At 36.2% G+C, this 16,794-nt stretch overlaps 1 protein-coding gene and 1 pseudogene across 1 annotated transcript in view; one reads left to right on the top strand and one right to left on the bottom strand.

The window, feature by feature from the left end:
- ccdc102a (coiled-coil domain containing 102A) overlaps nucleotides 1-16,794 on the top strand; it is a 125,132-nt gene that overhangs the window by 18,957 nt on the left and 89,381 nt on the right. The window lies entirely within an intron of this gene.
- On the bottom strand, nucleotides 6,297-14,109 carry LOC125264661 (annotated as a pseudogene).

Here is a 16,794-nt window from a genome sequence, read left to right on the forward strand (position 1 = left end):
AGATGACAAATTGTGCAATCCTGCTCTTATTTATGTATCCGTTTGCTCTCATGTGTCAATCAGAGTGTCTGGTACCTGTAAACAGTGAGAGATCTTGAGGCAGGCGCGACGCTAGTAGGAGCCACGAGACGCGCTCTATTATGGGCAATACAAGCGAATAAAATATTAAGTTAAGATGATAAATAGGTACATAAGAGCAGGATTGCACTGTTTGCACGCATTCATCAATCGGCATATATCATATATGCATCATATATCCGTGGCAGGTCCCGAGGCAGGCGCGTATAACCGTGGCAGGTCCCGAGGCAGCTCCCCCTTCCACGTATTAAAGATTTTACTCCTACTGCAGCGCTGCCCAGGCTCTGTCCGCCTGTCAGCGCTGTGACACCGGCAACGGTAAATGGCAGTGAGCCCAGCCCACACATCAGAGAAGTGTCAGCTCTTATTTTGAAAAGGGCTTATTGAGGGGGCGTGATATCACATTGAAGCAATACCCCTGATTGGCTGACTACACGTGTGGATCGTAGTCACACACTCTGCGGAAAGATAATGCCAAAAAGATCTGTAGACGTGTGCAGAGGGATCTGTGAATGCCCTGTGATCTGCAAACACAGATTCAACACTTGCATGCTGAGCTTTGCACAGAATGTGTATGAATGTCTTTTTACAGTGGTTTGAAAATACAAGTTAGACCGTGTTTGTTTGCAAATTGTGAGGAGGGCATTTGTAGATTTTTTTAATGGAAAAAACACAGCGAAACAGCTGTGCCAAAATTCTGAAAACAAATGCAACACAATCTACAAATAAAAAATGACCCTCATGTGCAGACAAATCACTTTGCATTCATTCAAATTCTGGTTGTCAAGTACAAGTCACTGATTTCTATTTGTGGATCATGAAGAGTCTGTTTGTGGATTTTTATCTATTTGTAGATCTTGTTTTACATTTGCGGATCATGAGGAGTTTGTTTGCAGATTTGGAATCTATTTACAGATTGTGTTTTACATTTGCAGATTTTAAATTTATTTGTAGATCTTGTTTTGTGTTTACAAATTGTAATATGCATTTTTCACTCATAGTCTCTTCATTTTCAATGATTATGGCATTATTTTGTCACAACAGCAAAACAATAGTGTCAGAATTATGAAAACAAATGTGACACAATCTACAAACAACATGATCTTCACCTGCAAACAAGTCACTTTACATTCATTCAAATTCTGGTTTTCAAGTACAAGTCACTGATTTCTATTTGTGAATCAGGATTTGTTTATTTGTGGATTTTTAATCTTTTTGTAGATCATGCTTTATATTTGTGGATCACAAAGAGTTTGTTTGAGGACTTTGTATCTATTTGTAGATCTTGTTTTACATTTGCGGATCATGAGGACTTTGTTTGCGGATTTTTTATCTATTTGTAGATTGTGTTTTGTGTTTACAAGTTGTAATATCTATTTGTGACTTTTAGTCTGTCCATTCTCAATGGTTTTGGCATCAATTTACCCCCATACAAATTTTTCCTCCGGGGGGGGGGGGGGGGGCATGCCCCCAGACCCCCCTAGAGGGACCGATATCCACCCACCTCAGTCTCACAAAATCCTGTGGGAAACACTGCTATGTATAGGTTTTGTGTGTCATCTGAAGAGAATATGTTTTTGACTGAATTAACTTTGTACAAATTTGTGTGTAGTTACGACATTGTGTGTAGTTGTGAGAAAATAGTGAATTGTTTCATAAACTGTGTGTTAACAGTTGAGAAAAACTGTAAGAATCCTGCTCACTGATATAACTTCATTTCATAACTTCAAGTCTTAATTTCCTGTGTACATGATTGTAAACATGTTTTTCAAAATTATTCTTCTATTCTTGTAAAATTACTGTTTTGGATCTTGAGTTCAGCTAGCATAATTGCAAATGTGATATTGATTTTATACAATACTTCCATAAATAAGAAGTTGATATCGAGTACTGTACATTTTAGAGACAGTATTGCCAGTTTCTTTGTCTATATTTGCTCCACCAATGGAAAGATGAGATGTTAAAAATGAGGCCAACGCTCTTGTTTCTACTGTAAAAAAGAACGTGGGTACAACTTCCGGTGGCTGCGGAAGTAGCATGCCAGTGGTATTTTTGTGTGCTAATTAGCGAAGAGGCTAAGTGTTTTTTGGATTATTGTTACTTTGTAAAGTTGCAAACCTTTACGAGAGATGTCGTTACGGCGCTCAGGGACAACATTTCAGTTTAGTACATTTATTAGTTAATAATATCACAATACAATAAACAATTTCCGTGTCCTTAACTGTCTTTTACTTTCTAACCTTCCACAAAATGCTGCTGCATGACTACAAGAGCATCCTGGCCCTGCAATACATGAACAACCCGCTGTCGCGTTTCCGCTGTCATATATGCGATGCTAAAGGCTACTGCTAACAATTGTGGTAATACATAAACACGTTTATGGAAAATACCAGCGACTGCTTGAGGAACGTAGACAATTCATATTTGATTATAATCGTGTATTTATTTGGTTTAATGTTGCTGTCTCTTCGCCTTTCCCGCATCTCAATCAGCTCCCTAGGTCATGAATCAGTATATCAAATGAATGTGGCCAATTCCCTGATCAGTGTCCTGACTACTGAACTAGGGAGCTGATTGAGACGCACGCATATATAGTTGATATCGAACAAATGCATACGCATAATCTTTCTCAGTTTCACACACTTGTATAACTCGTATAACTCATATTACTCTTTTTGTCCTCTCATGAGCTCCCTCTGTTGCTCTGACTGAAAGTATAACAGCATAGTGAGACAAGAGATCGCTTTAAACGTCCTTGGATTGCAATCATTGCATAATTTAGAGGAAAATTAATAGAAATGCACAGAAAAGTGATGTAAACATAGGGTATTTTATCAATATATTTTTAAAATATGTAAGCCTTTGGACTTAAAAGCTTTAATGGGGTTGCTTTGTGCATTCTTGGGATCATAAATAAATGGAAGCAGGTGCAACTGAATAGGTGTGTTCTCTTTTTATATGTAGTTCCAAACGTAGGTTCGGGAGGAGCCTAAACATTCAGTCCTGTCAATCATCATTACGTCATTCCAGCGACAATTCTTCCAGCATCCCTCCTCCTCCCCATTACCTCCTCTATTTCTCTTTTCCTCCCTCTACGCAGTTCTGTTATGGGGGGTTTAACTCGGAGCTCAAGCTGGGCCTCTGGTTCGAGCCTCCTTTAAGGACAGCAAGTTTGTTTTCACACTGAATGGGCATGCGAACTTGTGAGGTCAATATAAATATCAATTAGATTTAGCATGATATGATGTGAATTCCTGACACAAATTAATAATTACTGTTACTGTAACATTTTTTTTATTGTAAAACATTGTTCAAATATTGATGTTGGAATATTAAGTCTTTAAGTAAAGTCCAAATGTTCACAAGTTTGGACCGCTAAATCGTAATGACTGTCACGTCCCGCTTGTTTACTTTGAACCGGAAGATATTCCCACTTTTGACGCAAGGCCTCGGAAGCGTAGGAAAATTGTTGATAGTTCTTTTGAGGCTTTTCTGGACAAACACTTCCTGTTAACATCTCACTGGCAGTGTTTCAGTCAGCTCTGTACAATGGAGCCATTCATAGAGTTTTACTTTGAACTCGAGGAGTTCAGTAAAGTTCCTGGATCAATAACTCTAAACATTTTTTAAAACTCAAATGACACCTCTTTCCAATCATAGTAACGTTGACAAAGAGCTACAACCTAATTTTCCTCAATACGAGGAAACTTTGTAATAGGCTATTATTGATCTCTTTGAGCAGGAGGCTGAGAGACAAGTTCGAAGGGACCGTCTGCAAAGTGCAAAATCCGAAAAGCGTTAATTTAAAAAAATAGTCAATAACTTCAATGTTACACACTGTACTGTCACCAAATTCTGTTTAAACATCAATGGTCTCCTACTGGTCGCACTTTAAACCCATTATTTTTATTTATTTATTTTTTAATATTCCATAACTTCACTGGAACACACTGTACTGTCACCAAATTCAGTTCACATATTAATGCTCTCCACTATTGGTTGTACTACAACACTTAGTTTGATCAAATGTCTTTTTACATAATCATAGCAAAATCATTTTCATTTTCACAAAATCACAACAATTTGGCTATGCAAAAGCACATTTTTTCAAACTGAGTGCTATAGTATAACCAGAAAGAGAGCATTGATGTGTGGACTGAATTTGATGGCATTACACCGCATAACAGTAAAGTTATTGAATATTTTTATATACAGTACAGTCCAAAAGTTTGGAACCACTAAGATTTTTAATGTTTTTAAAAGAAGTTTCGTCTGCTCACCAAGGCTACATTTATTTAATTAAAAATACAGTAAAAAACAGTAATATTGTGAAATATTATTACAATTTAAAATAACTGTGTACTATTTAAATATATTTGACAAAGTAATTTATTCCTGTGATGCAAAGCTGAATTTTCAGCATCGTTACTCCAGTCTTCAGTGTCACACGATCCTTCAGAAATCATTCTAATATGCTGATTTGCTGCTCAATAAACATTTATGATTATTTTCAATGTTGAAAACAGTTGTGTACTTTTTTTTTCAGGATTCCTTGATGAATAGAAAGTTCAAAAGAACAGTATTTATCTGAAATACAAAGCTTCTGTAGCATTATACACTACCGTTCAAAAGTTTGGGGTCAATAAGAATTTTTTTTTTTTTTAAAGAAATTAAAGAAATGAATACTTTTATTCAGCAAGGATGCATTAAATCAATCAAAAGTGGCAGTAAAGACATTTATAATGTTACAAAAGATTAGATTTCAGATAAACACTGTTCTTTTGAACTTTCTATTCATCAAATAATCCTGAAAATTTGTTGTTGTACACAAATATTTTGTACAATTGTACACATTAAATGTTTCTTGAGCAGCAGATCAGCATATTAGAATGATTTCTGAAGGATCATGTGACACTGAAGACTGGAATAATGATGCTGAAAATTCAGCTTTGCCATCACAGGAATAAATTACTTTGTGAAATATATTCAAATAGAAAACAGTTATTTTAAATTGTAATAATATTTCACAATATTACTGTTTTTTACTGTATTTTTAATTAAATAAATGTAGCCTTGGTGAGCAGACGAAACTTCTTTTAAAAACATTAAAAATCTTAGTGGTTCCAAACTTTTGGACTGTACTGTATATATTAAAAAAAATCATAAAGATTATGCAAAAGCTCATTTTACCAAACAGTTGTAGTATGACCAGCAGAATAGCATTGATGTGTGAACTGAATTTGGTGACAGTACAGTGTTATGGCGCTTTTCCACTGCGTGGTATATATGGCTCGGCTCAGTTCAACTTTTCGTTTGGTTCATAGTTGATGGTGCGAATTGAACAAAGAACTGCAAAGTGTTACACCATCCCCCGGCGGTACTGGTACGATCGGTACGATCCAACCGCGAGCGCTAAAAATGTAGGCTAAATGGAAAACCAGAATGAGTCGTTTTTTTATGTTTGTTCAAAAATCAGACTCAGACGAAACAATACACACTTGTAGAATCGAAAATTAAACTGAGTGATAATTATTCTAAAGAAATGGAAAATTAAAGATTGAGGCCAACTTTTCATTTGGTTAATTTTGATGGTGCGAATTGAACAATAAAGGAACAAAAAGACTTGTCGGTATGGTGTAATTAACATCAATCATGTGAAACTGACAAGGAGTGTAAATGGAGACAATCACGTGATGTCATAACGAAGTCAGTTTTTGCAAGTTAGTTTCAATAAATGTCTTTTCCTTTTTTTGACTGAACATTTAAATGAATTGTACCGGTAGTTTGTTTCTTTTCAGACAAAAAGCAATAAAAATCCAAGCCAGTCATATGTGCCACAAAGAGAAAGCTAACTAAAAGATTGAATAGAATGGAATCAAAGCTCTTAAAATATAAAAATATAATTTGAAAATATTTTGTAAATATTTTTAAAAGATCAGCAAATATTAGTAAAATATAAAATTTTAAAAATATTTTCAAAAGCTCAGTGAACGTATATGCCTTTTACATAATGTAAATGTATACTGCAAATATTGTCAGATTAGTATTTAACTCTGCTAGATTAAAAACTCTAATAAACATGGTTAAAAATGTTTTTCAAAGTCAAAGATACAAAGTCAAAGATTACATACAGAAGATTTACACAAAAAAAAAAAAACCAGAAACACAAGACTGTTACAGTTGCTGGTGTAGAGACAAGGCAGATACGGATTTCCACAACGTAGAGTACTTTAATCAACAAAGGCAAGGAACACCAAACATACATGTAAACACAACAGAGAACGGACAGGGAGTGCAAGGAGTGAGTCCATTATAAAAGGCAGTGAAGATGATTACGTCCAGGTGAAGATGATGAGTGCTGATGGGGAGATGACGAGGGAAGTGAGTGCAGGTGTGGAGAACAGGAGGATAATGGGAAATGGAGTCCGGGGAACAAGGGATCTGTGACAAAGACTTTGTTGAAAAAAATAAACTTACATTCATACAAAGAATACGATTTTTAAAAATACAGTATGTAAATTAAACATGTAAATTAAATTTATGTTTAAATCCTTAGACTGTGTTCCAGAGCACAATGTCATCTGAGACATTCAATATTATGACCTACAGGATGAGAGCAGTCCAAACACTCATTCCCCATGTCTGCACTGTAACATAACAGATCCTGCACTGCCCCCATCCAAACTTAATTCACAGCTCTTTTTCATCCGTTCAAGAGTATAGTATCGCAGCATGAGAAAACATCCTGTTTAGATACAAAAACATTGATTATTATTAGTAGATTATAATCAATGATTGAGAATTATAACTCTAAATGGCTTCTTAACTCGTATGATTCCATATCTGACAGGAATGTTTCTGAAACCTTACAAAGTAAAACTTACAGGAACACAACTTACTGTTCCCAGTTGATTATATTATGTCACAATAAAATTAACACAGCCAGTATTTGATCTTTTTGAGTAGTGTTAAGTAACAATTACGTATTAATGGGGGGGGGGGACTCACCTTGACAGGAATTGATAATGCAGAAAAGGAAGAAGGTGGCCTCTGAGAGACAGACAAAGTTGAAGAGGCCCCACATTGTGCCAAACAGACAAGTGAGGCCCCAGATACTGAGAAAAGCCATGCGTTTCTTCCTCCACTCAGGTCGTTTACGTATCTTTGTAGCCACAAAGAAAAGCATGACTGCACCAGAGCTCGACACAACAGCCATTAAGCCAAAAGTAATGATGTAATGGGCCAGTCTGCTTCTCTCAGAATCCAACATCCAGCACCTAAGATAAAAAAATAATAAATAATAATAATTATAATAATAATTATTATTCATACTGCATGGTTACATTTTACGAAGTAAGTCTGCTTACATAATATATAGACTGGTGGCATCTTCACTTGGCATAATTTTCCTTAAGCCATAAAAATCACCTATAGAGAGCAATCTACAAACTAGTACAGCTGGGATACCTAAAGGTGAAAAGGAGTAGAGAATTATTTACCTTCATTTAAAATTGAGGAAATATAACAGTTTATTTTATTTTATTTATTTATTTATTTATTTTTTGTTTAAATGGCACTTAGGACATAATTAATGATTTAACTATCTCACCAAAGCCTGCCAGGTAAAAGACCCATGGAGGAAGTGTTGAGGTGAATACACAGCTCACTAACAAGAACGTGTGAAACATTTCCACAGTCATCCAGCAGAGGGAGCTGAGCAGCGAGTAGTGCAAAAGAGTTCCTGTTATCTTACAAACGGTTTAATTTCCATTGTTTGCAAGTGTACTGGTGAGGCTGAAGCACAGGCACAAAAAAAATGTTGCCACCATCAGACCACGATGAACCAGTAAGGATTGATCTTTCCCTCCTCTGGAGAACAGGAAAACCAATGGAAAGAAAACAATAGAAAGTAAAAGTATACAAAATAAATAGAAATAAACAATGGAGCAGATTCACAATAGCCATGCAAGAATAAGCATTGCATGTAAGCCAATGAACTCTTGGTTACCTGCGTTTACAGAGCCAATAGAAGAGAATCAAACAGCTAACTAAAGACACGGCACAGCCCACAGCGGTAATGAACGTCACCGCCTCTAGATGGTGAACTGTAGCCTTCTGTTCCACTTGCTAAAACAATGGAGAAAGAGACAAAACATATGGCGTTATTTTACTGCCAAATGTCGAGAGCGCATTATTGTGATGCGAAAAGCACATACATGTAATGCACGAGCGCGAAACTCTCCACTCGCGCGCGGATTTCCTTTGCTCTCGCACAAAACAAAACTTTTCCTTGCTCTCGCACATATATATATATAATATACAGTGCTTTCTTATGAACTGCCTCTCCTCTCGCTCAGATACTGCGTACGTGTGCACGCTCAAACTGTATCCTGTGCACTCGCAAATCTCTCCATGCTCTTGCAGAAATTAATTTGCTTCTGGATTAAACGCTGTCAAAAGAACAGTGTAATAACATTAGTTTCAAAGGTAATTTACTCATTTTGATTGCTGAAATCAGTGTATATTTGGACTATTAATTGTTATTGCAATACTTGGGTTATTATTTAATGTTTGCAACACAGAAGTAGCAGTAGTGTGTTGTTGAAAACAATTTGTGAAGCTGTTAATCATTAAAAGAACGCAACCTTATTCCTAAATGACAACGATTCAGCTATGTCTATTAAACCTTTGAAATTACAATCACACCGGAATATTTAAACCTGGTTTTGCATTGCCGCTGAAAACATATAGCTTACCACTGCTTACCACAGCGACAATGGAGCAGGTTTAAATATTCCAGTATGATCGTAATTTCATAATGGTTTAATAGACATAACCGAATCGTTGTCATTTAGGAATAAGATTGCGTTCTTTTGATTAATCGTGCATACATATGGGCTTATAGCTAAAGTATGTTTGTATGTCATATTTGTACCAGACCTCAAAAGGAATTCACTATGGTGGTATATTTGATGTCCACATTTTATGTATTTAGGGAATGATGATTTGACCCTAATTTTGTTCTGTCTTAAATCGGAAGATATTTTTGGTAACACTTTACAATAAGGTTTCATTAACATTATTTAACTGCATTAGTTAACATTAACTAATAATGAACTGCACTTATACAATATTCATTAATCTTTGTTAATGTTAAATTAAACATTTACTAATACATTCAACATTTAATAATACAAGTACACAAAATGTACGACCACAATAACATTAAGAACCTTTTTGTTTTGTTTGTTTGTTTCGATAAATCGGGGTTTGACCTGTAATGTGATGCAGTTAGACTAGGTTACATTTGATTAATATTATTAAATTGTAAAGAAATTAAATATCCATGTTTGTCGAAAGAATTCCAGGCGCAGTTCACTCTCAGCCAATAAGATTCCACATAGCATTTTCATGGATCAGTCGTCTATTCTGATTGGTTGATAACTTTTGACAGCATTTAATCCAGAAGCAAATTAATTTGCAGTGGTCAGTGGAAGAGCACGGAGAGATTTGTGAGTGCACAGGACACAGTTTGAACGCGCAGGACACAGTTTGAGCGTGCACACGCAATATCTGATTGATAGGAGAGGCAGTTCATAAGAGAGCACTGTATATTTGAGAGCGTGCATCCAGTTTTGTGCGAGAGCAAAGGAAATCCACGCACGAGCGGACAGTTTCGCGCACGCGCATTACATGTATGTGCTCTCGAGTCACAATAATGCCCTCTTGACATTTGGCAGTAAAATAACTCAATAATAACATGCCATTCATTTCTAAGGTGTAAATCGTTATGCACTGACATCCTCTTGATAATATACACATTAGCAAGAAAGAGAGAAATACCATTTATGAAGTAATTCAAGTCATTTAATTTACACATTTTACACTTAATGAGAAATATTAGCAGCAATTAATCTAAACACACATTCTAGTAAAAAGTAAACAATTAGAATTATAAATGAATTATATGTACATTTATATAATTATTAGCTATTTTAATATTTTTCTTTGCTCATGAAATTGCTTCTCACCACAAGAACAGTGAAGTAAGCGAAGTGATTACAACGGCACTCAATCTCTGTTAAGGTTATGATAATTGTCTCACAACCCTCTGATCTCCAGTTTACTTCACTGTCTGCAGAGAAAGAATACGCATTAGAGAAGAATAATCAGTATTGCCATTTGATGATAATAGTTGAGATAGAAGATAGGCGCGCACCTTTTCTTGTGACCCATGAAACACATTGTTTAGAGTAGTTAGACTGTGGAATGAAATAAACATCAAAATATCAAAATATTTTTAATAGTCAAGAGGCATTTATTTGTTATTTGCACAATTAAAGGGTTAGTTTACCCAAAAATGAAATTTCTGTAATTTATTACTCAAACTTATTGTGTTGTTCCATAAGACAATCTTCGGAACACAAATTAAGATCTTTTTGATGAAGTCTGAGAGGTTTCTGTCTCTCCAGAGATCCAAGGCAACTACCACTCCAAGGTTCAGAAAGGTAGGAAAAAGACATCATTAAAGTACTCCATGTGACTCCAATGGCTTAAACTCAATTTAATGAAGCGACGTGAGTGCTTTGTGCAAAAAAAAAAAAACATAATTTACCACTTTATTTACAAAATAATATTATCCAAAATGTGTTCACACAACAATGCCTATTCTTGCGTGAACACAAAAAACATGCATCGTGATGCTTTTGTGAACACTCGCACATGTGTGTTGTTAATGCTTGAGTCTGAACACAACACGCAAGTGTCGTTAAGTTCTTGTGAGATCAATATTTTTGTAAGTAAAGTGGTAAAAACATTTTGCAGGAACAAAGCACTCATGTCGCTTCATAAAATTGAGTTTAAGCCACTGGAGTCACATGGAGTGCTTTAATGATGTCTTTTTCCTACCTTTCTGGACCTTAAAATAGTAGTTGCCTTGGATCTCTATGGAGGGACAGAAACCTCTCAGACTTCATCAAAAATATCTTAATTTGTGTTCTGAAGGAGGTCTTATGGATGTGGAACGACACGAGGGTGAGTAATAAATCACAGAATTTTCATTTTTGGGTGAACTAACCCTCTAAGATCTTTTTGATGAATCCAGAAAAGTATTAAAGACACTGTTTAAATAGTCCACGTGACTACAGTGGTTCAACCTAATGTTATGAAGCGACAAGAATAATTTTTATGTGCAAAAACAAAAGAAAAATCATGACTTTATTCAACACTCAATTTCTTCTCTCCCCTGTCAGTCTCCTATGCTGTTGATGTAGGTAACACAGTGCAGAGCTTCTGGCTTAGTATTGGGCAATGCTGCACACGTGAGCAGCAGAGCGCATGTGTGTGATGCTGATGCAGGAGCCGGCCAATAATGAGTCGACCGTCTGATGTAGAACACGGAAGCGCTGCACTATGTTTACTACATCAGCTGCATACGAGACTGACAGGGGAGAGAAGAAATTGTTGAATCAAGTCATTATTTTTGTTTTTGCACACAAAAAGTATTCCTGTTGCTTCATAACATTAAGGTTTAACAACTGTAGTCACATTGACTATTTTATTGATGTCTTCACTACCATGTATGATGACTTTACAATGACGTTGCTGCCTATGTGTGGTTCAGAAATATCTTTCATCAAAAATATCTTAATTTGTGTTCTGAAGATAAACAAAGGTCTTACTGGTTTGGAACAATCAAAGAGTAATTAATGACAGAAATTTCATTTTTGGATGAACACTGGAAAAATGCTTCTGAAGAGGCTTGGACTCACAGTAACATTAACAGGACCATTTTAGGAAACCAAAGGACCAAATTTAGTAAAGATGACGACAATACACAATTATTAACACAGTGGAGGGCACTGGGATATTAAAGTGACGTGCTATTGTGGAGCAATAAAACGTAGGCAGAACAATAAATGCAAATAAGAGGCAGTAACAAATAAACCATAATGAGTAAATAAAAAGTATTAAGAGCAGTAAGTATTCAATAAAATTTCATGCATGATATCTATGCGTGATAAGCACATGCATGACACTAAAATAGACATGGTGACTGTAGAACAGATGATGTACAAAGAAACAGACTTACTGGGAGAGCAGAGTGATGGAACCGGATTCTGACAGGTTCTGGAAGGTTTTGGATAATCTCATTCTGCACAGAGAGTCCAACTACATCATCCAGAAGAGTTAAATCAGACGGTCGCCCCTATATAACACAAGTACTGTTGTATTATACTGTATTTAGCTGCATATGTTGTAACCTAAAAGCTAAATAATAAAGCTAAATAATCAGATTTATTTCTGCTTAAGAAATATTGTCATACCTGAAATAATTTCTGGTCCTTGTAGTAAGTACACACCACTTTGGATTTTCTACTAGATATGGATCTCAGGCTGGAGGGAAGATAAACTGAAGGTATTGTATTTGGGGCTACATTCCATTGGGCCTGAAATGTAGCATAGATATTTATCAAAGACTTGTTTATTTATCAAAGACTAAAAATGTGACTTTGTATTCATTCATTTGCTAGAAAGAGACCTTCTTGTGACTAAAACGTTATTTCAAATCTCTGCTTCTGAAAATGTCAATGTAATTTACTGGCACATTGAAATAGCGTCCTGTGAAGGCCTCTTCCATGTCAGTGACTGTGAATTGAGCACAAGGTAGATCCACACGACCTGTTGTATTGGATTTCATCACTACATTCTCTATCCTGCGAAGATGCACAAACACATACATTTAGACTTGATCACACTACAACAGATACTCAAATGTTACTTTCTGTAGGTGTTATATGTTATTCTTACACATTCAGACAGGAATGGAGCAAAAATAGCATGATTATAAAAGTGCAAGTTTTTAAGTTATCAGTGCATTAAAGATCCATTGATGCACTTGGAGGTCCATGCATTAAAAGTGAACATATTACTAATAAAGCCACTGCAGCCAGTGTGTTTAGCTTCCTGTTTGTTGCTCAAACTCTGTTTTTCACACTCTTGCTGACTTTACAAGGACGGAAGTGGTGATATCTGCGTGATAGACCACATCAGTTCATAACACTCTAAAGTACTAATCTAAAATCAAATGATGATTGGCTCACATGTTTGCTCCTATGGACTTCTGACTTATAGCCTCATCACAGAAATTCTCCTCTGTAAGTGGAAAAACAGATAAAATATACTGAAACCAAACTGATCACATGCTCAGAAATGCTAAACTCACAAGTGAGCTCACTCAGTGTCACTTTTAATTTGAAAAAAAAACGGAGATTCTTACTGCAGTTGATTGACTGTCCTTCAAATGCATATTTTTCCATGACATTGTTGGTGATGATATCACCATGGATGCTGCCGTTCACAATACCATACAGACCGGCATATTTCAGCTTCCCAGGTGAGAGGTTTGTGCAGCATTTTTCTTGAAGGTCTTTTGGTTTACACAGAGTGTGATTCTTTCCATTCACCTCCACTATCAGCAGGTCCAGCAGCGGCTCCCAGAACACACAGAAATCACTTTGATTTTGAAGAGGGTTTGAATTCAAAGGAATTGATAAAGATCGTGTGCACTTTGCTGTGATACTGCCCCGAACAGAGAGTGTGCTCTCATTGGCAGAAATCTCGATTTCCTCACAGCCTGTTCTCAAATCATAATTCAGATTTCGGGGTGCGCCATGGCGCCATGTTCCACACATCTTAAAGTCTCTGTCATTCTCTGTTGCTGCTAAATGAACAAGCACATTAAATGATTTGATGAAAATGAATGAATGAATGAATACAAAAGCTTCAAACTTTGCTGCTTTGTTGATTTCTACATTTTCTTTCCTGTTACTATGCTTGAATTCTTATTGACTTCTTTAGTGATCACTTTCTTACCCAGACACAAACTGAACAAAAGACAGGTGATCTTCCACATCCTTACAGTCTTTAGATTCTGCTTCATAAATCATGCCCCAAAAGCAACAGAGAGAATAAAAAAGAGATGAAAAATGCTCAATTACACAACTCAAATCAAGCATGGGCTTCTTATATCAATATAAATTCAAGAATTCCATAGACTTTTGTATTATTCTTTTTGTTAAAATTCCATTATTATAACCAGTTAATTTCATGAGCATAAGTATCATTAGCATTTTATCCTGTGCGTAACATGAAGTCTACTCACATTGTGACCTACTGAACATTCCCTGATTTTTTTTTTTTTTGTCTTGCTGGTGTCTCGTTTCACTCTTATCTCATTTGTTAAATCCTAAGGTGAGTCAACAACAAAGATAATAGCCCAGAACGGCTGCTTGCAAATAAATGTGTTATTAGTAAAATAAAGCAAATAATTAATGACTGAACTACATATTCTTTACCCCTGTATCTAGAAGACATGTAACACTTCCCTGTTCGTCGATCGTGAGAATCAGATGGTCTTTGCAGACTTCAACCCCACCCTCAGACCACAGTAAATCACTCGCTACAGTTTTTTCAATTGCTAACAAGCATTGTTTAATACTGAAGCCACATTTTCAAAACACTTCATACAACATTACTAACATAAATCTTGGCCAAACAGTTAATCTCACCTCCAAAACTCACTCAGACCAATAAAACACTTCTTATATGTCTCAAAATAAGCTTGTTCCACCAAAACACTGGCAATAATTTTCATTCAGAAATCATGTATTGACGCTCAACACACTGACCTAAAAAACACTAACAACAGTGAGCATTACATAAATGATGAACTTTTAATTAATTAATTTCTTACATTTATATAGCGCTTTCATGGACACTCAAAGCGCTTTACATATTGAAGGGGGAATCTTTTCAACCACCACCAATGTGCAGCATCCACTTGGATGATGCAACAATAGCCATATTGCGCCAGAATGCCCACCACACACCAGCTTATTGGTGGAGAGGAGACAGAGTGATAAAGCCAGTCAGGGTATGGGGATGATTAGAAGGCCATGATAACTTCCGGTTTGAGCAATGTAAGCAGAGGACGCGTGTGCGTGAGCCTCCCGACAATTTCAAATTAAATATTAATAACTATCTTCTATCCACAAGTTTCCTACGCCCCATGAGGCCTTGCATCAAACGTGGGAGCGTCTTCCGGTTCGAAGTAAACAAGCTGGACGTGACACTCATTCATTCAACAGTTGACAGTCATTCAAGATTTAACCATCCAAACTTGCGAACGTTTGTTTTTCACTTAAAGATTTAAGATTCCGGCATCAATATTTGAACAATGTTTTACAATAAAAAAAGTGTTAAAGTAATAGTAATGTATAGAGAATACGATTCTGACGTCACGCCGCGTTGAGTTCTGGGTAACTTCTTTGTTTATACGCCATCTTGACAGGATCGCGCAGCCTTTCCGTCATTGAGTTTATTTCAGTAATTTGTTTTCTGTCATGATTGTGAAAAATGTCACCATTGTATGTCATTAATGCTGCATCGATAATGGTGATAGTAACTCTGATAATCGTTCTGAGAGAGAACTGGACAATGAGCAACGTTTTTTGCCTTTTCTACGTGTAAAAACAGCAAGTGAAGCAGGTCGAGGAGATGACGAGAAGACGCCGGACGGCAAATCTTTTAGTAATGGCACTGATTAAACCCACTGCATATCACTCAATAAAAGAATCACATTGCTGAGTGTTTTTTGAAATTTTTGGTTTAATAATTAACATTACCTTTTGCAAGTCTGACTCTCACTCCGCTCGTGAATTAGTAGAACTTGAAACGGGGACATTCAAATGCTTTTAAGAATGAAGAAACGCTTAATGCACCGAGACAAACACAAGATTCTGTACTGTTAAAGCATACTGTGTGGAGAACGCGTTGCGTTCATATTCAGGGCTCGTCTGCACATCTTTTAATATAATGTCATCATAATACACTAAGCCAGCGTTTTTAAAAGGTGCCCTTGCAAGGACTCACTACTAAACTGTTGACAAGCTCCTAGGGTTTTGATTTTGTTTGTCATCTGTTGAAATAAATATAAAAATACAGTGTGTTCGTGTCCGTCTGTCCGCTGACTGACCCATAATCTCTGATTCTCTGGGATCGTGGAAAGGAATATTTACAATGACAACAGTTGTAGGCCTACTCAATATGCTCGTTTAAGCATCATTTAAACGTTTCCAACAAATAAATGAATCGATTTTTCTCAGCGTGTTGAACCCATACTTTTATTTGGATATTCATATGATGGCTGAAGCAGCAGCGAGCGTCCAGTGTGCGACACGGTAAACAGATGAACATTGTAAACGAAATTCTACAAAACTTCAGTGAAAAAATAAAAAATAAATAAAATTATCATGCGATGCTATAAAATAGCTTCTGTTCCCTGCAAACGATACCCTTAAAAATGTGAATGTTCCACTTAATGGCAGAAACAAAACAAAAGGTAAGCAAGTATCTGTATTCATTTCAGTGCAAGTAGTAGGGGGCGATCCTGTCAAAATGGCGGCGCCGCCCCGGCATGCAACACGGCATGACGTCGGTTCGTATTCTCTATTAATTTATGTCAGGAGTGCACATCAATTATGCTAAATCTAACTGATATTTATATTGACATAAAAAGAAAACACAGTATTCAGTTGCACCTGCTTCCATTTATTTGCGATCACAAGAATGCAAAAAACAAACTCCACTACGGCTTTTAAATCCAAAGGCTTATACATTTAGAAATATATTGATAACATACCCTATGTTTACGTC

Source organism: Megalobrama amblycephala, linkage group LG3 (genome assembly GCF_018812025.1).
Source record: "Megalobrama amblycephala isolate DHTTF-2021 linkage group LG3, ASM1881202v1, whole genome shotgun sequence".
Lineage (NCBI taxonomy): Eukaryota > Metazoa > Chordata > Actinopteri > Cypriniformes > Xenocyprididae > Megalobrama > Megalobrama amblycephala.